At 46.3% G+C, this 26,161-nt stretch overlaps 1 long non-coding RNA gene across 2 annotated transcripts; it reads right to left on the bottom strand.

The window, feature by feature from the left end:
* Positions 1-3,158: 3,158 nt before the first annotated feature.
* LOC116232029 (uncharacterized) lies at positions 3,159-25,193 on the bottom strand. 2 transcript variants are annotated; one of them, XR_016471404.1, is made up of 3 exons: positions 25,126-25,193; positions 9,911-10,090; positions 3,159-7,994 (listed from the first exon to the last, which is right to left on the bottom strand). It is a non-coding gene; the product is annotated as an uncharacterized LOC116232029 (long non-coding RNA). The 2 variants fall into 2 exon arrangements; XR_004167586.2 differs by lacking the exon at positions 25,126-25,193 and adding an exon at positions 12,922-13,056.
* Positions 25,194-26,161: the final 968 nt, after the last annotated feature.

Below are 26,161 nucleotides of genomic sequence, written 5' to 3'. Positions count from 1 at the left end.
GGCTTTCTTCTACCTAGAAAAACAATTCCACACCAAATATTGACTCACTGCTGGAAAAACAAAATCCACATAACTGTCTGTTACGGGTGATAAAAATCTGGGAATCTGCTGATGCCAGGAAAGCATCTCATGAGGCTCAGGGGAAGCTCATCCCAGTATAGTTGGACCCAGTGGGAAACTGGCATTGGAAAAAGGAGGATGAGGGTTTGTGAGATCCCAGGCAGGCAAAGAAGTGTGCAGCAGCCTCAGCAAAACTGTGCACCTCTCCCTCTAGGGGTCATGGTGACTTCATAGAACGAGTGTGCAGGACCAGGCCTCGGTGCTGAGTTTTCTGTGCCTGAGGATGGGCTTCAAAGAGACGTCACTCTGTGGCTTCTGACCATCTTCAGCTCAGCAAACAGCACAGAAGGAGCTCTGTGGCTTTGCTGCTCCATTTTGCTCAGCGCTCAGGTGGTGCTGAACTGCTTCCTGTGTGAGAGCCAAGTGTGTGCAGTGCCCATGGCAGGAGCGAGGTGACTTTGCAGTGAGTGAGATGAGTTTTATTGGACTCACCATCCTCACAGGGAGCATGGAGTTGAGGAGCAGCAGCCACCTCTCCTGCTTGACCCCCAAGCCCTCCCAAAGCCTGGGGACATGCTGCCAATATTTTCAGGGTCACAAGTCACCCTCTGTGGCTGACAGCTGTTCTGACCAGCCAGCAGGCAGTAGCTGAAGGAAGCTATTAATTTCCTTTTCCATTGAAGTTTAAAAAAAGAAAAATCTCATCTTGCAACTATGACCAAGAAAGGAGGCAACAGCACAAGGCAAATAAACAGTAGTTAATGTGCTTCAGGGAGATGTTTATGTTTCATTCCTGGAAAAATCAGGGTATCAGCAGTGCAGTGCTGGGGACGGGCTGAGAGCTGGGGTAGATGGCCTGGATGGAGCCAGGTCCTGCCACTGCCCACCCGTGCAAGGGGACAGACAGACAGCACCCAGCTGTTTGGCCCCGCAGCCTGACAGCAGAGCCTCCCCTGCTATGTCACTCTCTGAGCCCCCATGCAGCAAAGGCACCAGGGATGGAAGGGCAGCGGGGCTGGAAGTCCAGGGCCATGTGTGTGAGCAGACCAGAGGCTGTTGGAGAGAGTCCTTCTTGCAGCAAAATACCATGCTCCAATACCATGCGGTGCTGGGACCCGCTCAGGCAATATTTATCCCCTTGGAGATGAAGTGATAAATGGTGACATCTGTAGCTCTGATCTGTGTAACCCGAGTCAAATAAAATCCATCCCCAAAAGCCAGACTGAGATTCCTTCCTAGGCTTTGTTTGTTTGCAGCTCATGCCTGACTCCCTGCAGCCGGCCAGGCTTGGATTTCCTTACAAAACCTGGGTGCACAGCTCATGGAGATGGTTTTTGCTGAACTCTCAGAGAATGAGCTGCTGCACCAAGCCACTTTGCAGCAAGTGATCCCTGTGAAGGCACTGCTAAGCCCCAGGGTGAATTTAAAGAGAAATTCGCAAATGATGGTGCTTGGATCATTTTGAAATAGCCAGTTATTTGCCAAAGGGAGGCAAAACTCAAGGTCCTGACCAGCAGCATTCACTGAACTACTGTCTTTGCCACAAGAGTTTCTGGGCCCCAACCTGCTCAAATTTCCCTTCAGATAAGTTTTTCTACACGGGCCCCTCTTTGCTCACAAAACCTGACCTAAGACCACAGTGCACTTTTTCCATATCCTGCTCCTGCTCACTTGCAGTGTTGTTGTGTTTCAGTGACGAGCAGAATAATCCCCACACATAAATTATATTTATAGCATACCGTTGGATCTTACGGGATGAAAAATACTGCAGCAATGTAAGTTATTATTTTTTCCATCGGTCCAGAGCAGTGAGTTGAGTCCCCTTTAGGAACGTCTTCTCCATAATTAGGAAAATGTCACTGTGACTGTTTATCTTAATCAGTGGATCTGGAGCTGTGAGTGCCGTGAGCTGCCCATGGCCAACCACGAGCATCCCCAGATTGATTTATCAGCAAGCAAAGGACGGAAGGAGGGTTGTGTTACACCAGCCCACCTGCCATCTGTGGAAGAAGGTAAAGGCAGATAAAGCTGCTGTGCTGTCACTTTGCAAGGACGGTGCTTTGCCTGTGCCAATGGTAGGAAGGCAGTGGGGCTCCCTGTGCCTGCAGGACAGGGGTGCATGTCAGGAGGATGGGCCACACTGAAGACTTTGTCTTTGTTTAGGTCACACATTCAGAAAGCTGCTGAGAACAAAGTAAAGAGATAGAAATATCCTGAGCAGACAGGATCGTACTTGCATGTTGCTTTCTTGTTTGTTTTTTTTTGTGGGATTTTTTTGTTTGTTTTTGTTTTTCCTGGCATAACAAACAGCTCCTGATAGCAAAAGGTGGAAAAACAAACCTGCACAGTGCAAAAACAAAGAGCAAACATGGGCATGCTCAGTTCCTAGCTGTGGGAGGCTGCTGAGATGGGCTGTCATCACCCTGGCCAGAAGGGACACATGGGGGGGCAGATGGCCTTTCCAGATCAGCTGGCAAATGGCCTGATGGAAAAGATTGGATCTTTTTGACTCAAGATTGTGTGAAAAGACCCTGAGGATGTGGCTCAGGGATTGGCATGACCATGGCCCCCTCAGGTCCGTGTGTCCTACCAGGCACCAAGCAGTGTGGATTTCTCACCAGCGCCTCTGCAGGTCCAGATCCATGTGCCACAACCCCTACAGTCCCCGTTTCAAGCTGTCCAGTGCCTCCCTGCCAGCTCCACACTCCACTATTGCTCTTTGGAGAACACCACACTGAGAAGCAACCTCACCTCGGTGATCCATGAGGCCTTGCTTGACTGATACAGATGTGTTCAAACATGATTTGTACCCTTTGATTTCACTGCCATTTGTCAGACCACGATAACCACCTTATTAAATCCACCTCTGCCTTGACAAAGCATTGTCAGGAAGACTGCAGATGTCAGCTTTGTCTCTGGGACAGCTTAATCTGCCTCCACTCTGTAGCTGGCATGGAATAATAAAGCTCCCCAGCTCGGATATGTTCTGCAAAAGGTCACATCCTACGCAGGAGCACCACTATGGGAGGAGAAGGGAGCTCCTGTCCCCCCAGCAGATGCGCTGTTCCTGGCCCTGCCCTGCTAACAGAAGGACAGAGGGAGCATCAGCCCCAGCTGAAAATCCAGAGCATCACCAAGGCCGGGTGATTCTTGCTGCTGCTTGGAGTGCATTCCTCAGGTCTTGCCTTCTCCCTGTTGCTTGCATCTGTGCATGCTCTGGAGGGTGCTGCTGCAAAGGCAGGGCATCATGCTGAAAGAGCACTGCTGCCCTGACTGTGCTCATCTGCCTGGGGGTCACGTGCAGGACTTTGGTGGAGCCAGGCACAGAGTGGGATCCCCTCATACGTAAAATGTTGATGAAAGAAAAGAAAGGAAGACACGATCTTGCCAAATTTTACTGTGGAACACACTGTCATTTCAATCTTCAAACTGAAAGATGTTAACGAAAATAGCTTTTCCTCCAGCATTTCTGTAAATGCTTCCTACACATAAAGATGCATCTTTCCCTTTGGAAGACTGGCAACACTGAATTTAGCAAAAATTACACTTTTTTCAGTGGAAAATATTTCACCGAGTGCATTTACTTTTCATTGCACACTGGATTTCCATGCACTCGCTGAAATATTTTCCACTGTGACAGCCAATTGCTGTTCTAATAAAGAGTGTTCCAAAGGAACTACAAGCTGTGGTACACTTCTTGCAGGGAAGCTGCTGCTGTAACCCAAAGCCATTTGCTTTTGCAGTGGTTTCAATCAGCTTCTCAAAGACGGGGCAACTTGCTCTCTGCTTTTCACACAGCTTCAATTTGCTTCTCAGCTCTGCAACATTTCTCAGTGTTGCAAAGGAGGTGTCCTCTGCAATGCTGCTGCTTTTGCTTTGATCTGCTTTTGCTAATGTTAATTGCCCAGAGAATAATTAATTAAAGCTTCTCTCCCATTATGTAATATGGAGGCTCGTGAGACCTGCCTGAGCCCTGGCACTGGGTTTGTTACAGCCCTACATCACACCTGACTGTGGTGACACTGCAGCTCAGGGTTTCTGGCATCATCCCCTTCCCAAAAGGATCTTTTCCTCATCATTATTAGTGCAGGAACAATGGCAAAGCTGCTGCTCCAGAAGGACTAGTGATCTTTCCATACCCAGATGGACAACAGTGACTTTGAGTGAGCCTTTCTGACTCTGTTTCTCATAAATACACGGCTGGTTCCTCCATCTGCACTGGACAACCTCAAGATGGGTTGCCACCTTCTGCTTGGGAGCTTCTTTCCATGAAAACCACCAAAAACCCAACGGGACAGTGGGGAAGGGACTGTTTGCTGGTCAGGGACTTTAAAGTGACACGCTCTGCTTCTACAGTGGCACCATGGAGCAGAAAACTCTCAACTTCTACACCTTTTTAGGAAGTTGCTCCCATGCAGCCCCTGTATCAGCAAGACATGAAGCTTCTTGGAGTCTAGTAGGCACTTCTGCTTTAAAATATTATCTCCTTGTGAAGAACACTGCTTTTTCTCTGCAAAGTTGGTGTTTCAGTGAATATTTAATTTGATGTCAGCCAGCAGAAGTAGCAATGTACAGCCAGCCTATGGTTCACCTACAGGAGATGGGATCACATAAGAAAACACGTGTAGCACATGTAGCCCCTCATTAATTTTGCAAGACCAAATATGTTGCTAGATATAGACTGAGCTCAACTGCTTCATTTTTCCCTGTGTACAACCAAGCAGAACTAAGCTCTGCCAGATTTGGGTTTCTTACAGTTTAATTCCTCCAGGGGAAGCATGCGAACATTTATCAGAAACTCAGAAGCAGAGTGAGAAATAACCCTCACATTTATCACTGACTGCTGAACCCTGAGCCAAGTACCTTCACTACAGCTTAAAATTCAGTAGTATCTGGCTTAGAAGGAAATCTGTTTGCTGCTGGGCGTTCTTCTGTCCTTTGTCCTGCCCTTTTTGTCCCTGGATGCCCATGTCTTTCTCCTTTGTACAAATTTATCCCTCGCTCCAGAGCAGCGCTACAAAGGAGATTAACAGGGAAACTGGGTGCTTGCCTCAATGGGTAACAAATTTTGGGAAGAATGCAGCTAAATTTTGGGAAGAACGCAGCTTATGGGAGAAGGAAATCATCCACGCACTGTGTGTTGAGTGAATCATTTCCCCTCCTAGATTTCCCTCACGCTCACTACTAAAGTTGCTGCAGTTCTTTTGCTCTGACATATTTGCAAGAAGCCTTTCTGCCCAATCTTTTAGAACCATCATTTTTTTTATTTTGAAACTTGATATTGTTTTTCTTGTTGTTGTTTTGCTCTTGAGAAAAATGGTGAAAAAGAAGAATGAATGCTCTCCAAATGAGCTAAATAAGTCTCTTTGTTTTGGGTCTAGTTCATCCTCTTTGCTGTTGCTGTTCTGCAATGCAACTTTGGGAAAAACGCTCTCTTTAGTCTGAGCTAACTTGTTTTCCTCTGATTTTTGTTTGTTCACCAACGAAACTGAAAAATGAGCTGATCCTAGAGCTCTATTTACTGCACAAAGCATATTTGCAAATGAGATGGAAGAGTTCCTTATTCAAACAGCAAGACTGCAAGAAATGTCCAAGAGAGCTCAAGAGGAACAGCACGAAGGCAGAGCTAGATTTAGTTCAGAAGCCCTTGTCTTGTTCTTCTGTGTAAGATCCCATCTTTTTCAGAAGATTGACACAATGTCTGTGATTTAGAAATGGCAAAGGCTGTTCCTTAAGAAGCAGACATAAGCAGGGCAATACAAACATTCCGATGTGTCAAGGGTGGTCCCTCTGGTCCTGGTAGTATCATTACAATTGTGGGCACTGAAGAAGCAAGGGCTGCACAGGGAGGGGCAAATCCCTGGCTGGCCAAATTCAGCCCCAACAACTGAGGCAGTCAATGAGAGGGTTTTGGCTCTGTTTTTTCCAGGGTTATTTTTACTCCTAATGAACCCTTGGTCCTGGTGGAAATGAGCTCAGTAGTACAATGCTTCCTGTGATCACCCTCACCCCGTCCCCATCTAGCCAGGGTGCTGCAGGACACTGCCTGGGGACAGCAGCCACCACAGGGCACCCCAGCATCCCTGCTGGGACCTGGGCATGGGTGGCCCCTGTAGCTCAGGAGGCTGGTGTCAGCAAACCAGCTCTGCACCGCAGCCCAATGTAGCAGCTGTGCCCATCTCTGGAGCCACAGCGAGCATCCAGCTGAAGAGCAGCACCTCATGTTGACAGCTCTAATCCATGCTTGACTATAATGTCTCTTCCCATGCTGCCCAGGGCTCTGCCAGCAACCTGAAAACACAGTAAGCATGTCTGTGCTTCCTCCCAGTGGACAGCCATATTCCTGAGGCATTTCCCAAAGGAGCACTTTCCATTTTCCTAAATCACTGTAGTGAATTTGAAAGTAATCTCCCAGACAGCCTGGAATAATTAAGTCCTTTCAGCCACCTTGAGTTTGAACTTGGACACGACTTATAGTTGCAATAGATAGCAAAGGTGGAGAACCGGCCCCTCTCACCTAGGCAATGTCCTCTTCCTGCCCACCAGCACATAGTTTCACCTCCAGCCCTTGGGAACACGTTATGATGAACACAGTGTCTTATCTCTGGCCTGAGGATTTCTGCTTATTTCTGCCTATGGATGGGGAAATGAGAGAGAACAGTTCATTACCTTAATCTTTCCCAATGAACCTGTAAACTGCTGGGTGTGGGAGGGTGGAGGAATGAGGTCAGTGCCTTCTGGGCCATGGAGAAATTCCTCTGTAATTCTCCAGGTCGCAGGAACATCACAGTCCTTATCCCGGAGCACCTTTTCCAGAAGGAACAGCATAAACAGTTCAACCTTAATCTCAGTGATGCTCTTTTTTAGACTAAACCAGGCTGGCATCCATTTGATATCTGTCCAAGATGGACTCTCTCTTTTTCCCTTCTGTTTGAAAGACCATTAAAGTACTCTTTTCCTGGGTTGTAAATAGAAAGAAAGGAATTCCTTGCTGTTGAACTCTCTTACTGCCAAGTCAGCAACAAGCACAAGGGAGGTGGCTGAGAAAGCGCAACAAACAGAGGTTAAGCTTTCTGAAGACTGAGGCTGGAAATGGCTAAAACCAGCACTGACTGCTATGGCCTCACTTTGTGTTAGCCTCTGAACTGCTCTCGCATCCAGCTTGCTGCAGGAGAGGGAGCAAGACAAGGAGAAAGGAGCAGAAATATCAAGAGAGAACAACTGATCAACAGCAAGGCATGAAGAGACTGGATGCAAAGTATTGTTATCCCAGTTTCGCCACTGGTCCACCCCATCCATCAACCCCTAATCCTGTCCCCGGTCAGACAAATGACAGTTGCTTCAGTAAAGGAAGTTTCTTTACCCCCAACACTGCATATCCTGCTGCATGCAGCAGAGTGCATGCCTGTGCTTACTTAAAAGCCTGAAGGAGTCAGTGCTAATGGTGGGTCCTACATGGTGGAGAACTTCCTGATCATCTCCTTCTCTCTTTTCCTCTGGTACAATCCCAGCTGCACATAAACCTGACTGGGAGAAGGAGCTAGCTCACAAAAATGAATGTGCAGAATGGTGCTACAAATACCTTTACTCTTCATATGCAAGAAGAATGGAGAAAAATTAATATATGGATGACAGGCCTGATGTTTTGTAACGGCTGTCTGAGTGTGAAGGAGCTGATGTTCACTAGAGCCCATACCTTCAGCCTGACACATCTTCCTCTTTCTTCTGCCAAAAAGAGTTGAATAAGACCTACATTCTTCCAGGGCGTGGTGGGTGACACCACATACAGCATCAGGCAGTGCCAGCACCACGTTCTCATGGCATAGCCCAGTGTCTCTCCAGGTGCAGCATCAGGTGACGGTATCTCCTCCGCCTCACTGCGTGCTGCCCAAACACCACAGCATGACACTGACTGCTCCCAGACCTCAGCCGTTCTGCAGAGAGGAGATAGAGAGTCTTGGCTTCAGCTCTGCATTTCTAACTGATGTTGGCAGTGCTGTTGTGTAATTGTTTGTTTTTCAGTGGCTTTTTGTTATTTGTTTTTTTTAAGATACTCATTTGATACAGTTATTTTAAGAAGTCCCTTCCCTATTTTATTTGCTGTTTCCACAAAGTTTAAACTGAAAAGAGAGATGAACTGGGAAGTAGAGTAGCCCTACCCAATATACTGCTCAAGCAGGGTGGGTCACACACCAACCACCTCCCAGGGCTTGCCAGGCTGAGATTTACTGTTGAAAGACATTGGTTGAGACCCCTCTGTGCTTCTGAGGAAAGCTGCAACGCTTGTACATAATGAGGTTTGAGGCAAGGGCTGCTAGATTTAACCTGTCATCTGACAGCCTCTTGCATAGTAGCAAGGAAGGTTACCATGCAATTGTCCTAAATTAAAACTTAATGAGACTGTTTTAGTACATAGCTATGAGTTACTCTCGAGGAGCCAAGATTCCCCATCTGTATGTGCTGAAAAGGCTCAGTCCCTTTCTTATGGCCTGCTGCAGCATGGGATGAGCCATGTAAAAGCTACAGAGACCATTTCTCCTTTAAACTGCCCAACATCCAGAGCAGTGAGAGGCTCACTCAAGCTTTTATCTTAGTTGCTCTGTTATAATTAACACAGGCAAAAAAACATTTAGTGATGACACAGCATGAGAGCACTGATCTGTCCACAGAAGGCAAGGGAGAAAAAGATGCTGGCACCAACCACCCCACAGCACTGACACCATTTATGTCCCTGTGTCAGCTCTAGTGGGGCAATGATTTGCCATGAATTCATGTCTGCTGTGCTGAGGAGCCCCCTGGCACCAGGGAAGCTTTATCCCTCAAGTGTGAAATTACTGCACCCGGGAAATTAAGAAGGAAAATTAATTCATGCTGTAGCTTTGCTATAGAAAGATAATTCCTGTTTCCCCTGTGCAAAATGCTCCGGGCATACTAATGGCCCTTGAGCATAGGTGCTGCTCTGAGAGTTGTGTGTTTTCTTTGGAAGTGACAACAACGGACTGAGCTGCCCCCAGACACAAGCTGGCGGCCTGCTGTGTGCCTGCCTGGAGTGGCAGTGTCACTGCTGCTCGAGAAGAATACTCTCAGTTAGATGTTTCTCATAGTTCATAGGAAATTTAAAAAAATAACAGGTGGAGATGCTCACTTGCATAGCAGGTATCTTTAAGTACTTCTGTCTGAGCAGATAAAGACAGATGAGATGCTGCCTTGGCACATTTTTCTGCACTTTCCTTTCATTACTGTTGGTACAGATTAAATAGAGACTTGGTTCTTCCCCTGCTCCCAGTGTTCCCTCTCATTAAATACCAAAAAAGTAGAACTGCATTTAGCATGTTTCCCATCAGATAAGACAATTGCAGTCAAAGCAGGAACAGAGATGGCAGCACAGAAGAAACACTTCACCAAAGGCAGCAAAGTCTAAATCCCCTTTGGGGACTCTGAGAAAATGGAGAGAAAAGCCAGCTGCCCAGCTTTGCTATCAACAGTGCCGAATTATGTTTGAATTATAATGAATAACTGCAATCTATTACTGCCATTCATGGTTTCTGCACAAAATAACTACCCTACTGATAGTTTGGTCTGGTTAGAAAGAATAATTCCAGTTCAAAGGGACTTCTAGAGGTTAACTTGTCCAACCCTGAACACAGAGCTGTTTGAGAAAAAAAGTACTCCTATAGGGAAATAAACTGGGAATAAAGTCAAGTTTCAGTGTGAAACAGAAACAAAACATCTCACTTGGGGTTCCTGCAGCCAAAAGCCTATGCAAATAATAATTGTTGCATATTAAAGGAATGAATGCTCAATTTCTTGCTTGGTTAGCGATGCTCTTCACAGAAAACTGAGTACTTACAGTGACTGATGCTCAGATCAGATCAGCCTCTCATATCTGTGCCCAGCAGCACACTGCTGCCTGTCACTCCTGCTGCTCAGCATCCTTTTCTGCAGCATTCAGAGCTGCCGAAGTCTGGCAAAAACAAGTGCCTTCTCAATAGCCATCTCTCTCAGCAAGCTGCCCATCCTGAGAATCACTCTGCAAAAACAAAAAAAAAAAACAAAAAAAAACCCACACAAATCCAAGAGTCAAACTTCTGTGATGTCCACTCATCTCTGTCCTCCAGGCAAAAGAAGCCTTAGGAACTTACTACATACTAAACAGAGACCTCTAAGACCATCAGGTCCAAACCCAACCCATCCCACTGTGCCCACTGACCACATCCCTCAGTGCCATGTCTCCACAGTTCTTGGACACCTCCAGCAATGGTGACCCCACCACCTCCCTGGGCAGCTGTGCCAATGCATCACCACTCTGAGAAATTTTTCCAAACGTCCAACCTTATCCATATACACATGTTAAAGTATGAAAAAGAAAGACTGGAAATTACCATTACACTGGAAGCACGCATGTTTGTCCTAATGGTCACTCAGTTTGTCAAGAACAATCTATTTAAAGCAAACTCTGTATTAGCAGTGTGGTAGAAAGAAAAAAAAAACCTCTGGGAACTCAAAAAATGGTTGAGCAATGATTGCTAAGTCAGCAGATAAGGATATTTTGATATGAAGAGTGGGTAGAATGAATATACATACATATGGCCCCAGATATTTAAGGTCTTAGCTTATTTGTGAATTGTTTGGCATTTTATATATAGCACACAGTATTTAAAAATAGTCAGCTTCTATCAGTAGATCCCACACAGCTGTGTCTATAAGCAGCCCAGATATTTGCCAGTTTATACTATGTTATCTCAGAGAGCACCTGGACAGTCACGGCCAGCAAATATTGCTTTACTGATGGTGACTGTTGTCAACATTAACAAGAGCAGATGGAATAATGGAACATTTATGTACACATTATCTGATGCTAAATGTGCAATCTCCATCTGACCACCTCCTGGTTTACAAATCAAGTTGGCTACAGTCTGAACCAAATCGTTGGGGAAATATTATCTGATGAAGACATGCCAAAACACGTGTTATTCTCTTAGTGAGTATATTCCACCACCGTATCACTCCACTGCCATGTCATTGCATGTTTCTGCCAAAAGACTCAAAAGGTTATTATATTAATATTATATTTAATTACATTGCATTCTGCTCTTAAAAAATAAAATAGATGATGAAAAGCAATAGAGGTCAGCATTTGTTCTTCCACCATAAATGTTACCAAGTCATAAAGAAATCTCAAGACACCCATCATAAATATATGGCATAAAAGAGCCTTACTACCGGTCCATCAGAACTGGGACCCAAACCCCAGCGTACAGAGGAGTGAGATCCTCTTCCCTAAACAGTTTATACAAGTGCTGCAGTTATGTACACTGTGGCAGGAGGAGAAAGGAAATGGGGAATAAATTCTGGTTTTCCATCCATCTCATCCAACCAATTTCTCTCACAGTATTGTTTTCAGAGGTGATTGATTGGAGCGTGGTGAAATATGCCAAAATGCCATGGTTCTGCCTTCAGACACCATGGGAATTTGGTTCCTGTTGACAAGTTGCAAGCCATTAGCACAGACAGCCTGCTTAGGAAGAAAAAACATCCTGGCCCCGGATGATTGTCCTCAGAAAAAAATAAAAAGCCATTAAAATAATTGAGCTCCTAATTTAGTTGATCAGAAGCAGCAGCATGTGTTTTCTGCACTCGGACAAAGCATCCTACTCTGCAGAAAGGGGACACTCTTTGGCCAAGCCCAACATGGGCCCCAGAGCAGCAGAACAGGTCAGCACAGCTGGGGGCAGGGGATGCATCCTGCCCTCAGTGCCTTGGTTTCAGTCAGCAGCCAGCACCAAGGCTCAGGAGCCAACTGCCAAAGGCAGCAGCAGGGCTGGAGCACACTTGTGTGCTCTGGGCCTCAGTTCTGTAAGACAGGAAATGCAGGTGATTTTGGTGACAGCCTTTGTACAGCTGCTGCTGGTCCTTCAGGACATCTTTTTCTCTGGGTGCTCACGGTTACCCCACCACTAACAGGTGGTGGTGCTGCCAACGTGAGGCTGGAATGTTTGCTTTTGCATAAAGCAACCAGACTCCAGCCAGAACTAACGGCTTTTTACCATCCAGAAATGCTCCATATTTAGGAGAAAAGAGGAAAATTAAAAATAAGAACCTCTGGATCTCGAGAGCTGGAAGAAATGAACAACTGCCACAGTTTTGCTAGCAGCAATCACAAACCACCCTCAGCTGACAGTGATACAGCTGCATGGGGAGCTCTGCTAGCAGCAAGCTCTGTGCAGAAGTAACAAAAGCCCTTTGGTCACCCATACACCAAAGCTGGAAAATCAAGCAATGCATCACAAGAATCTGCAACCTGTTGCTGGGGATGGGCTGCAGCCAGCCCTTGTTAGCAGCTGGGCACGGCCAGCACCCATCCCAGCATGCCTGCTCTTACAAGAGGAGCCCTAAGGCCAAGCTCCCAGTGCAGCTCGAGTTTGCTGGAAGTCACTTGTCCAGGCTGCACCACAGAACAGGATCTACACGCAATAAGCAGCTTTCTGAGATTGAGTTAGCACCTTGCCATCACTCCGATTATTAATACACACAGGGTGCAGGTTTATTGCTGTGTGTACTGCAGACCGATAAAGATTATCACTTAATTAATTCACAACTGGCGTGTTGTTAGGCTTAAAGCCAAATGCTCTATTTTATCAGCATGAATAAACACTCTGGAGTCATTTCTCCATAAGTCTATCTCAAACTGGCTTCTGAAGTTAAATCTCTAGAAAGAAATTAGTTTGAAAGTGAAATAACAAACACCACCTCCCTCAGGGTGGTAACAATTCTTGCATGACGCTGCACCATTCCAACATTTGTCAGGGGGCTCAGGGTTTTCATCACCCAGCAACATTACCCAGCAAAGAAACCATTTACCTTTGGAAGACACAGGGATTTCCAGCAAGATGCTCTTGTCTCCACTGCCAACCCTTAACTGAGGGCTGGGAAGGGGTGGATCCTGGCTCCATCCCTTCCAGTCATTCACCTGCATTGCATGCACCTGAGCTCCCCTGGGCTGGCCCTGCCTTCCCACCAGGTGCTCAATCACTGCTTCAGGCTGTGACTTAACATTTCTGCTACAGGCCAAGTCCTGTTTGATACTACAGTGCTGCCAGGTGGGTGAAATTTAAGGCTAATTTCACCTAAGGACGGCCAATAGCAGCACAGTGTCTCCCCTATGCTGTCTCATGTTGCTAGGCTGTATTCTTGCTGTCTGGGGCTGTGCCCATAAGGAGATGTACGGCACAGAACATTAGAGAAGAAGAAACTTTGCACCTTCCTTTAGTATAGGGTGTGGATGACTTATTTCAGCCCTTTTTTCCAGGAAGTCACTCTCCTGGCAGCATAGCGAGGTGCTCCAGGAAACTGGGAGAAAACCTCCGTGTGATAGATAGCATAGGAACACTTTGGAGACTTGGTACCACCTCCATCTTCTCCTGCACGCGGAGGCTCTTTCACTGAAGATGCTCAGGCACCACGAAGGGATGCTGTTACTGTACCTGCCTGGGTGCACTGAGGGATCCTCATGGGGCAGCTGCAGATTTGTGGAGCAGCCATTACCTCAAGGCATAGGAGCACTGGGAGCAGAGGTGTGCCCCTGGGGTAATGGGGTTTTGCAGCAGTGCTTCACGGTCTTACAGAGCAGCCCATAATTTATTAGGGGAAGAGAACTTGGACCACTGTGGAACTGGCTTCTATATCTTAAACAAATTGTTTAAAGAAAAGCAACGTGTCTCATCTTTGCATTGGAAAGCATCCCAGCACAAGGTCTGTTTGCCTTGCTTTGGCAACTGTGGCTGAAAAAAAAAATTGTGAAGGGGAGCAGCAAAAAAAATAAATGATTTGGAGCAGCCTGGTCCGGCTGACACCTCCATCTGCCTGGCAGGTCGGGCCACACTGACCCATCCCACTGCACAGCTGCTGCCCTGGGACATGGGGGGATGGCTGAGGCACAACAGACAGACCAGATGTGGGATTCAAACCCTGGCACCAGCAGTGGATAGACTTATATTTGACTGGTGAAGTGAGTCCTGGAGAACTCAGTATTCTGAGACCACAAATGTTGATCTACCTACTTCATTTCTAGGGGTGAGCTTTAATTTGTACAGCTGGGTAAATTCAGGCGCCTCACTTCCACGCTTTCCTTTAGAATCACAGAATCATTAAATTTGGAAAAGACCACGAAGATCATCTAGTCCAACCATCAATCCATGCCCACCAGAGCGCATCACTCAGTGCCACAAATGCAGTATAGCCTTCTGAAAATGTATCCTCCTCATTTAATTTGCCTTCAAGAGGATTAGGTCCCTCTGTGTGGTAAGCATGTCTGGAAGGGGCACTGCATATTTGGGTTACTGAAGACAGCATAACTTACTTTTGGGGACATGAAGAGGCTTGCTGTAGCTTTTGTGGGTAACACTGCACCTCCGTTGTACTTCGACTAGAATGTCAAATAGCATCAGTGCACTTCTACTCCTGGAAACAGTGGTGAGCTCACACACTTGTGTTAGAGATGGCAGCATGAGTTCAGGAGGATCAGCATGTTTGCAATCCTATTAGCACATATAACACCTATGTACACACATATTCACAGTCTTTTCTGGAGCCAGGTAGAACACCAGTAGAGTTCAGTGGGCTTTTTTTATGCAACCACATCAGAGTGCCAGGACTGCACTGTGGCACTCTGTGACACCAGCTGTGTCCCCTTCATATATATATATATATATATATATATATATATATATATATATATATATGTAAAAAAAAGCAAACACTAGATAGGATCTAGATAGGATCACCCCGTTTTCAACTTGCAGCACCTTCTGCCAAAGGTCTGCAGCTACAGGCACAATGAAAGCATGAAGGCCTGCACGGTACTTGATGCCCACCAGCCATTGCACTACAAACACTGAAAGCTTGCACAAGCAAGCTCAATACATAGCAGGAATGAGTAAATGAGGAGAAAAAAAAAAAAGAAAAAAAAAAAAAGTAAATTCCAAAAGAAATCATTTGAAAGATGGGTGTCTGAAGCCAGCTGTTTGAATAAATGCTTCCAAAGCTGGGAGGGAAGTGGTTGCTGGCTGTCACCTATAGTGGCTACAAGGGGTGAGGAAGAGCTGTGAGCCAGGAAAGGATCAAACCACTGGAGCAAAAAGTATCTGGGGAATTGTTTTGCTCTGCCTAGACTCGGTGTTGGTAAATCTCTCCAGACTGCTGCCTGGGGAGCACAGAGCTGTGATCTGCCCCACAACCACCCTGCTAACACACATCACATTACAGTCTCACCTGCAGTTTCTTGCTGAGGATCTCTTTCTTCTTTACACAGATTGCAAATACAGACACCTGTAATGTATAACTGCTGCAGGAAGGAGAAGTGGCTGCAGACCCCTTCCCTCAACACCCTGCCCAATGCAGCCCCACAACCCTTCACAGTCACTCATTTCCTGCAGCTGTGAGGATCCACGCTGTCAGAGAACTTTTATTGCATGTTTCAGGCAGCAAAAAAACATTGTACACCCATGTGTCAAATGCCTGACTGATGAACCGTGCCTGGGAAAGCCTCTGACTAAGCCTTGTTAGTCAATTATGACTACTTTGAGGAGCCACTTAATGCACCTCTGTAATGCACACAAGCCTCATCAGCATCCTATGGGCGTGTTACACTAGCAGCAACATTTTCCATGATCCCAGCACCTCCTTACTGACCTGAAGGTTTGCTGAGGGCACCTCAGCTGCTTGCAGTCACCCAGAAATGAAAGGGCAGGTGACAAGCTGGCCTAGCAATTTTTGCCAAGACAACATTCCACATGGCTCCGTGCTTCAGAATTGAGACAGGGATGCATGCTGGCAAAGCACAGCACATGGCCATCACCAACAGCTCTGCTGCAGTACCACCATGCCAGCAAGCCCAGCTTCCCTCATTCTTATATCCCAATTCTCAGGTGTGTGGCAATCATGAGAAATGGTGCAGCATGCTAATTAATGTCTGCATGCTATGTGAGCCCTTTTGCGCTGGATGGAGAGAAGCAGCGCAGGCTCCCCAGAGAGATATCCCATAAGCTGTTACTAATCACTAAGCCCTCAAAACCATTTAAAATGACGTGTCTGGGATCCTCTGGGCAGTGGTGTGCTATGAACCCCAGCTGGGCTGAAACTGGGCACCGGGCACAGCGTGGTGCCAGCTCAGGCAGTGATTATGTTTGTGAACAACTGTTTTGGAGGATGATGTACAGAAAGAGTAGAACTTCTGATGAACATCTCCAGAACTCACTGAGAGTTGCAGCCATCGCCATCAAACCAGGGACTGTTTCACCAAAATAAGGTCACATAGCCCCCTGGTTTTATGGTTCTGGTGCTCTCTTTTTTATGTTTTAACACTGGGATGTCAGACACAGATGACATGGAAGTGCGTATGGAGCAAAGGGATGAGACTGAATTCCTCCATACAGAAAAAAATGGCACCCATTGGCTTTCATTGACACTTGCTGAAGTTAATGGAGACCAAACAGCGGATGTGAGCACAGTGAGGTGGCGGGTGGTGCATTACAGCAGTGGTTCACTGGTGCAGATTTTTATGAATGTGGCATGCAGCTTTTGCTCATAACTGGCAAAAATGCATAGCCAATAGTGGTGACTGTGGAAAAATAGTGTTCTGTAGCTGAGAATTTGCTCAATCAGTGTGTTACTGTGCTCCTTGTATCATGTCCGTGGAAATAAGTAGGAGGCGTTACTTTTGGAGCGACTCTTCACTCAGTGCAGCCCAGGCAAGCCAAAAGGTTGAACACCCATGTTTTAAGCCAACAACCTGATACTTCAGACAAATAAACCCAAACCCCTCCCTGGTTAATTCCTAGATGCTAGAGCACTCCTTAGGCATTTAAAAACCTTAATCCTTTAGCAAGCATAGAATGCTTACTGCAAGCACTTTCTAAAACAGAGGCAGCCAATTCATCTCATACACTTCTGGCTTTAGCTCAGCTTGGTGAGGCATTATATGAAAGAAACACGTCCCAACAAGTGTAATCTGGGCACTGGAGGAAGTTGGATTTTTAATTACTCTTGGCATTTAGGTGCTGTTGGGTGCCAGCATTCAGCCTGCTGGAGAATGACATCACTGTGGGCACTGACAGCTGCCAGCCTGTTTTCCCATCACTGGGAGGAGGCTTCTACCTGTGTATTTACCTATCTTTTCAACTTTGGAACTTAAAATTTACAAACATTTATCTTCTTAACCAAGAAAGCAGGAGGCCTCTAATTTTATGCCTGCAAAAGAGTTCAGGCAGTTAATTTTCTCAATCAATTACACATGACAGCATATAGCTGCAGCATTATCATATACAGAAAACTTTCCACATATACAGTATTTAACTGGATTGACTATTTATTAAGAATTAGGTTTTCTTTGCCAAAAATGCTTTTATGAAGGCAGCCTGATGAATATCTTTAATTAGTTGGCAATCATGCAGCAATATAAAAACGTACCAATATCAAAGATTTGAGGGCTCGTGGTAAGGCTGTGGCATCTTTGTGTATTTCAAATGTGGAAATTCCTTTTGCTCACAAGTGAAGGGGAATCCCTGCTTTGTTCCTAGAGACCAGCCTGACACCTACACAGCACAGAGTCGTGGAATCACCAAGGTTGGAAAAGACAAGCAAGTCCAGATGTCCACCTTCCACCAACACTGCCCACATCCCTCCACGTTTCTTGAACATGACAAGGAACCCTCTGCTTCTCCAAAGGGACACCCAGACCTGCTGAGTTCAGACAGGTCTGAGTGGGGCTGTGCACATCTCTGCGTCAGGACACATCACTGCTGCTGGCCAGAGCCTTGCAGGACACAGACAGATTGCACAGACAGTGCTGAGGAGCTTACATGTAATGATGTACCCTGTGCCAAGGCTAGCACTCCCTCTTTTTCACAAGAACTAAAGCAGGCATTTATAAGTTAGTTATTTTCCCCAGGAGATTCAATGCTGGCCAAAAAATACATTTTAAATCCACTGCTGTTGGCAGTGTTAAGTGCTGCGTTTGTACAGATATTCTGATGATACCTTAATACCCTATTGCTTCTCTCCCTGATCTATGGGACTCAGTACATTCTGCTCTTCATGTCACTGTTAATTTAAGAAAATTGGACCCTAATCTGCTTTCATAAACAATATTTTCTCCCACTGAGTTGCGTAGCTTTTGGATGGGATCCTCTGAGGAGCAGACACAGCTCTTTGGGCTCAGCCTACAATTCCTCAGGAGCTGTCACTGCTGCGTGCTGCTCTGCCAACCACTCCTTGTGCAGGTTCATCCTGTCTTACTTTAGAGCTCTTCCAGTCCAAAAGGGTGAAGGAAAGGCTTAGAGCATCTACACCATGATCAGTGCTGTAGCCCTTCTGTAAGATTCTTCCCTGAGGGCAGTATAGCTGAGGTGCCTCTGCTAAGAGCATTCTTGGGCCTCAATCCTGAGAGCTGTGAGCACACCCACCCTACTGCACCATCACTGAGGCTGGATCTCCAAGCACTTTTCTTCCTCTTTTTTGGGCAGAAATGAACCATCCTGCCCAGCCCTCAGGTCATCATCCTCAGGCAGCCAATATCCAGTGCTGCAGAGGAGCTAAGAGCTTGGCTCTGGTAGCATGGGCATGTGGGAGGGTGTGTTGGTGTTGAAACTATTCCTTCATCAGTATCCAATTTGTTTTAAAAAACAAATGGAATTCTTGTGAGATGTGATGCACTGTTTAATCAGCAGGGAGCTGGTTCACAAATGAAAATGTGTGGCTGAGCTAGATGCAAAATTTTTGCAAATAATTCAGTAATTGCACTGGGAGGAAAATACCCCAGAGCAGATCTTCCTGGTGGGAAAAACGAGATTCCAGTCCTCTTTAAACAGAGAACATTCTGAATGGGTACCTTCAAAGGATAGCCAGAGCAGAGCTACTGACAGAGGCACTGACCTGCTTTCCTCTGGAAGCTTTTTAAGCAATAAGTTGCACTGCTTAAACCTCAAAGATTGAGGCTCTTTATCTCTGAGACTTGGAGCATGTCTACAACCCAGCCAGACTGAAGCTGGCTGATCTCTCTCTAACACCTCTGGTATTTGTGAGAGCCGTGAAATAGATTGCAAACCCATGGAGGCTGCTACAGTTGCTCCAAGGGCCCAAGGGAAAACCACAGCTCAGCAAACTTCTCCATAAGGATCTGGTCCCTAGGCACAGGGTGGAAAGCAGGAGCTGTGATGCCCAGTGTACTGCCTGATGGGGCTGCCCAAACGAGCTGCATCACTACCTCCATTCTCCCAACTCAGTAGCTGGAAGAAGGGGCAGCTCTTAATTTGTCTGTGCATGGAATAAGATCAGGACAGAGAAAAGCCTGGAAACAGTGGTACAGTGTGACCCCACACATACTGACATACATAGAGAGACAGACAAGTTATGTCTGAAGCTGTGGAGGAGATCCAAACATTTTTTCATATTCTGTATCCTGCCTTTCATGTCTTCAGCAGTAGGAGAAGTGTTTTCTTTACATTTCTGCCTGGAAAAACAATTATGGATGTTAATTACATTGACCAAGAGGTGGGACAGGAGCTGGCCAGGAACAGCTTTTCTTTGCTTGTAAACAGGAAGGCTCAACCTTTCCCACCATTCTCCATGTTTTGGAGATGGAGGTGTCGTGAGGATATCAAGAAGCTGGAAAATGAGACCTCAGTGGGAAAGCCAACGTAACACAGAACTGAACAAACAAGCGGCATGGAACAAAGGAGCCAACACTCTATACGAGAAATCATGCTCCTGTCCTGCTGGAGGCAAAGCCATGGGAAGGGAGAGGACACCCCACCATCCCTCTGGGAGTTGTCCAAGATTTTCCTGCAACCACCCTCGAGAAACAAGGAAGGACCCAGATCCCTCTGCCTTCCCCACATTGCAGAGATGGCAAAAAGCTGGAGGACCCTGAGCTGGCAGTGAGTAGATAACCTGTGTGCTGTTCTTGTATGTTGAATAAACAAAGTAATTTTCCAAAGCTCTTTAAGATAACACTGCCTTTTTAATTGACTCTATTCTAAGATACCCAATTCATCCCTGCATCCCTTAATTAAACCCATAGCTGTTTGGTGTAAGAAGCATTAGAAACAAGGTAAATATTTTCAAAGTCAGGTTTCCATTGCATCCTTTTCTCCAAAAGTGGCATCCTGTCCATTAAGCTGTGATTCACTGTGCCCATACTGCCACAGCACTGAGCAGCCATGCTGATGTCCAGTATTTCTTCAGCTTCTGCAAAGCATTAGTTTCACTTTCTGGGTGTCCTGGGCTTACCTGGGACCTTCCTCTATGTTTCCCCTCCCATCGTGCAGAGTGTGGAGCTGTGGAAATATGAGAGTGTGCACTGGGGTCCTGGTTGCACAGATAGCAGGTACAGGTCTCAGTGGAGACAACTGGGAGGAGACTCCAAAGGTGGAAGGTTTGTGATGAAGGGATGCAGCAGGGGAGAGGTATGGGATGCTGTGCCTTAACACAGCTTTAGAAATGAGATCTAGAGGTGGTGTGAGCCTGGAGAGGCAGGCAGTGTGCTAGGTGAACAAGGTGCCACCAATCCCTGCTTGTTTTGATAGCCCACCACTAAGACCTGTCCAAATTGTGATAAAACCAATTTCCAGCAGCTGAGGATATTTGTCCCTTTCCATCCTCTGCTTCCCTGCTTACACCAGCACAAAGTTTTGGAGGATGTTATGGAGCACACGCAAGGAGATAGTATCCAACTGCGAGAGACTTCCCATGGCAAAGTGCTGTTTATGCAGCCAGCAGCTAAGGACATGCCCTCATCTGTATCTTTCGAGACAGTACAGATGGTTCCAGGTCCTGGAACTGCAACCAGCACTTCCTGAATAGTGAAACAAATGTTCTGGCACTGAAAGGGACTGCCCTCCTGCAATGGCAAAGGAAGCTCACTACTGAGCAACTGAGATTCATTCTATGCTTCTTGAGAGCCCCTGCCAGAGACACTTCTCATTTTACAGGGCTTCTTCTTCCCTTGCTGGTGTTCTGAACTTTCTTTGCTCAGGAAACTCAGAGGAGCCTGGTGCTAAGAATGCTTTCTGTGCTCCCTGGGAGCCAAGCAGAGAAGTGCCTGCTCCCAGCAACTGTGCCTGGCAGGACCTTCCCTGCTGCAGCATCAGGCTGTGGAGCAGCTGCCTTGTGCCCACATAACACTTCTCTTCTTGGTGTTCCTTCTAGTAAGTAAAATGGTCTGCCTTTTATTTCACCCCTCATCCTCCAAAATTTCCCATTGGTTGAGTGGTTGGAAAGCATCCTGTATAGCATAACCATGCTCCCTAATGCAGCTCTGATGGCCCTGGGGCCATACAGCACTCCACCATTGGAAGTCTCCTTTTGATTGCTCTAACCCCCATTAGACAAACGTGTATTTCTGAAGAAAGAGCTACAACAAATGGGCAGGTTTAGTAAGATGAGTAAGTTGACAGACCCACTGTGCTTGTTTTCAGTCTGAGGCTAAGGCAGCTGGTCTCAGAACAGCTTCCTTGAATACCAGACCATTGCCCACAGCCAAAAGTTGCTTCCACTCATGCCTTAGCAAGGTTGCTTCTCCCATGTGGATATAGCTACAGCTATATCATTTCTTCAACTTTCTGATGTGATTGCTCTTTCATGAAACGTTCTCAAATATGATAAAAACAGAATAAATGGTGCAGGATTTAAGGTTACCCAGGGTCCATTTCCTTCACTTCCCCCATCCACAGGTGCAATGCTATAACATGATGGAAAGTACAGTGATAACAGCAGGATGACAAAGCATTTGGCTCAGCAAACAAGGACAAACACAACTGAAACAGCCATGGACACAAAAACAAAGAAAAAAAAGCTGCTTACCTTCAGAAGGCCTCAGGTAGGCAGGAATCTCCAACAAGATACCCTCACCTCCACTGCCAACCCTTAAATGAGGGCTGGGAAGGGGTGGTTCCTGGCTCCACATCTTCTGGTCACTCAGGTACATTGCATGCACCTGAGCTCCCCTGGGTTGGCCCTGCCTTCCCACCAGGTATTCAATTGCTGCTTCAGGACATGACTTAATATTTCCACTACAACAACTAACACCAGATCAACCTCTCCTCCCAGACTTACATCCCCAGGAGCACTGATTCACTGATTCAGATCTCAGCTATTTGATCTCCCCTGGTTTTCCTCCATTGCTTGTTTTCTCAGCTATTTATGTTGTGAAATTTTTGGATAAAAGCTGTCTCTTGAAATATATAACACGTAGCACAAGCAAGATCCTGATCCTGCTGGGGGTTCTGGACATTATTGCAGCACAAATGGAAAACAGCACTAATGGTGGTTCTCAGATATGTGAAGAGAAGAGTCTCATGAATCATCCTATGGCTGAAACTGCACAGATACACTGGTGTTGACATGTATGGCTTGCAGGCCCATGCAAGCTTCTAGCAGACACCTGCACTGGTCCTTATGAAGGGAAGAAGCAGCTCATGTTTATTGCTTATTTGAAAATATCCCATAGTATTTTGTGTGCTGTGCTTGCTTCTGTTTTCCTACCCCCTGTATGCAGACTGCATCCTAGAGACATTAGTGCCAATCCAGATGGATTTGCAAGCTGACGTTGCCCAAAGCTCCATGTGCCACCATGTTGCCAATGGATGTCCACTGGACACAGACGATTTCTGATTTTTCTCCTCCTGCTGCCACCAGACCAGTGACAGCTCTGGCTTTCACGAGAGCTCTCACAACCACTGGAACATGCCAAACCATCACTGGCATTAGCCAGGAATGAGTTCAGAGATGTAGCTGCTGCCCAGCAGATGCCTCACTTGGTTGCAAAAGCTTCCCCAGAAGCAGCGAGTTTGTTGAGCCTTCTCACACAGTATATGCACTAGCTCAGATCACTCATGACAGTCTAAAAGTCTTCTCAAATTATTCATGGGTTATGTGGGGAACAAATGCATTGGGCACTGGACTAGATGATCTCTCCTTACTCAAATGATTCTATGATTCTCTGACATTCACATGCCCAGGCCCAGCAGTCCAGTAAGTCAGTCTTGGCTGATTAGAAATGATATTATGATCTGAATGCTTTCCTGACATCCATAAGGGATGTAGGGGAGCCACCAAGGACTTGTTCCCTCAGGATGTTTCTGGAACTAGAAGTCAGCTTCCAAAGTTTTGACAGTTTTGAAGGAAGCTAATTCACTGCAGCAGCAAAAATCCTTCAGGAGACACTCACAGTGCTCTACTGTGCATTTAAGTGAGTAATTAAACAGGAGTTAATGCACACTTACACTTCATCAGTAGCCCGTGGAAGAGCAGGTAAGGGATTTCAGATCAGAAGTAACTGCCCAAAGATTTGGAGGCTCGATGTAAAATCCATTTCAGCAGGCTAATTCACTCACTGCTCCTTCCTTGGTTCATTTCTAGATACATGAGCTCATTTTATAGTCTAATCCTCAGCTTTCAATTTTTGCTTGTCCCAGAAGAACAAAGGTCTGTGGTTTGAGACACAGTGTGCTCAAAAGGACTTGAGCTTCCCTGGAAAGGCAGACACATATGCAAAACTTCAAGGATTCACTTCTAATAAGGCCTCCTGCTAAGTCTATCAAAACCAGCAGGAGCTTTTCCATTGACTTTAATGGACTTTGGAAAATGCCCTGCATCACAGCAAGGAGCTTTAATCTACTAAAATATACTATCTTAAAGCAAGCACCACGAGCACTGCTCTTTCTCAGAGATGAGATACATGAGCAATTCAGGTAGCCCATAGTGGTCCTTAGCTCATGGTGGTTCTCTACTGGGAGTGCAGACTGGTGGCACTGGGGTAGGAATGCAGCAGGGACTGGGCTATGGTTATGATAACAGGCTGATGCCATGTGGGTGGAAGACAGCTGGGAAGAGAAGCTTCCTGACACCTTCCTCCTGAGCACTGCCACTTTATTTTGATGAAATCCATCAGCTATGCAAGGTGAAAGTCAACGAATTTCATGCCAGCTGATGCACATTGGGAATTAATGATCTGTAGGCCCAGTGTCAGGGCCATGGAGAACAGAAGCAGGTAGCTCTGGGGGTCGGGGCACTGGCAGAGAGTGTGGAGCCCTGTGTGCACTGGGCTGGGCTGGTTTGTATGGCTGCAGCTATGATTCATTCATCCGACATGTTCTAGTGCCAAAGCATCGTTTTCATGAGCATTAAAGAACATGAGGAATGTTATGAAACACCCCTCCTTCCTATTTCCTCAGGAATAAACACCAGTAGTCACATAACTCCTGCTGTTCTTTTGTGCCTTCTCATGTCTGAGCTAATAGAAGAGGTCAGATTGAACACAGTAGCTGTATACATCTTCCCTAGGTGTGGACGTCCCTCCAGGAGCCCGACATTCAGGGCTATTTATGGACCCTGCCCAGGGGGAGGGGAGGGCAAAGAGGTTTGCTTTCAATGAAAACAGGCAGGGCAACCAGAAATATTCCCTGCAAATTTGAGTGAATACCATCATGGGGGGTTATCAAAAAGGAGGGCTTCTTTTTAGGAACTTTATTATGCATGCATCGCAAAACTCCCTGAAGGTGGGATTTGGGGGATGGAGCAGGGAGAAATACATCTGAATAATTTGTTTGTAAAGTACCTTAGATTCACAGAAATCTCTCCCTGGAGCCCCGTATTCCCAGAGCTCATACTGCTGCCTGGCTATCAAATAAGAGGGAGATGCAAAGACGAGCATTTTGGCTTCTGGCATGAGAACAGACGATATTGTTCCCACTTGATGTGAGAACAAAAGGCACAATCTGTATGAATGACAGAGTGAAAGCGGGGCTCTTAAAACCCTCCTATTAAGAGAAATGTAACTCTCATTTTAGAGCCCTCCCTTGCTGCCAGCCAGACATGAAGTGCTCAGATAGGCTGTGCTGCATGGGAAAGATTTAAAAGTGCAGAGAGGAATGCCTGGCATAGGCTCATTGCAAATGGAGGGAGAGGGCTTGAGAGAGAATATGGTGGTGAGAAGGAGAGAGGGCACATCAGGAAAAAGGGCTGTAAAGAGCAGAGGAAGGAGAATTTAGTGGGAAAATACTGTATTACCTTGTTCTGCTGCAAGCCTGTGTTGCTGCTGCAAAAAGAACCTGCAAAGCTGGAATCTGTGGAAAGGAGGAAGAGGCAAAGTGGTGCTTCAGAATGTATCAGTTTCCTAGGGTAACAGCCCCACTTAGGATGCTGACCTACATGCAGCTTTGTTTCCCACATCACTTTTTGGAAAGAAATGGAGTCACTTAAATGTGAGCATTTAGTGCAGCAAGCCCCAAGTGCATTGAGATTCTGGGCTGCAAGCTCCCAGGCTGCTGATCCATTTTGGAAAACGGTACCTTAAAGTCATTCTGCAGTTTCACTGAAGCTTAACGTGGAGATGGATAGTTTGGAGGGTAGCAGCTGAAAAGTGCACTTAGAGAATGCTGCGAGAGAAATGAGGAGCCCAGAGTTGTTTGAATATAGACAAAAAATCTCCTTCATTGTCATGCCCACAAATGAGAACAATTAAACTGCCGCCATTCTTAGGTCGACGTTATTCCCAGGGGTCTCAATGGCAGCCACATGGAAATGTCTGCAGACCTCAACAATTCATTAGTGACAGCATAAATTATTAATTTCCTCCAAATGCATGCCTGCTGAGCGTGCCTGAGGAATTCCTGCCCGCAAACTTTAAATCAAGCAGCAAGGGAGCAGAGCACGGCTCTCCCAGCCGCTGAAGCCCATTCTTTTTACATTGGCTGTGCACTCAGCTCTGTGTGCTCAGCAGTGAGTTGAGCTGCAGGGATGTGCTGACACGCCAGAGGGTTTTCCAGCCATCAGCCCCAGGAGCAGGACCTGCTGCAATCCAGCTGGGTGATGTGCTGGTGCAAACTGCATGAAAATGACAACTCTGGGTTGGCTTTTCTCACCTCTCTAATAGCAGAGGAGGTGCTAAGCCTCTTGTTGTGTCTGAAATACCATCCCTCATCCTAACAGCCTTACATGGGAATTGCACGCCAGCTATTCTCAATTATTTATTTCTGGGCACTGCTCTCTCCTTCTGTAAATCAAGAAACGATTGGTCTGAAGACTGCTTGTGTGGTCTTCTAAA

The sequence above is a fragment of the Phasianus colchicus genome, chromosome 15, assembly GCF_987193195.1.
Source record: "Phasianus colchicus chromosome 15, bPhaCol1.hap1.1, whole genome shotgun sequence".
Lineage (NCBI taxonomy): Eukaryota > Metazoa > Chordata > Aves > Galliformes > Phasianidae > Phasianus > Phasianus colchicus.
This window is presented reverse-complemented; position numbering and strand designations above follow the sequence as displayed.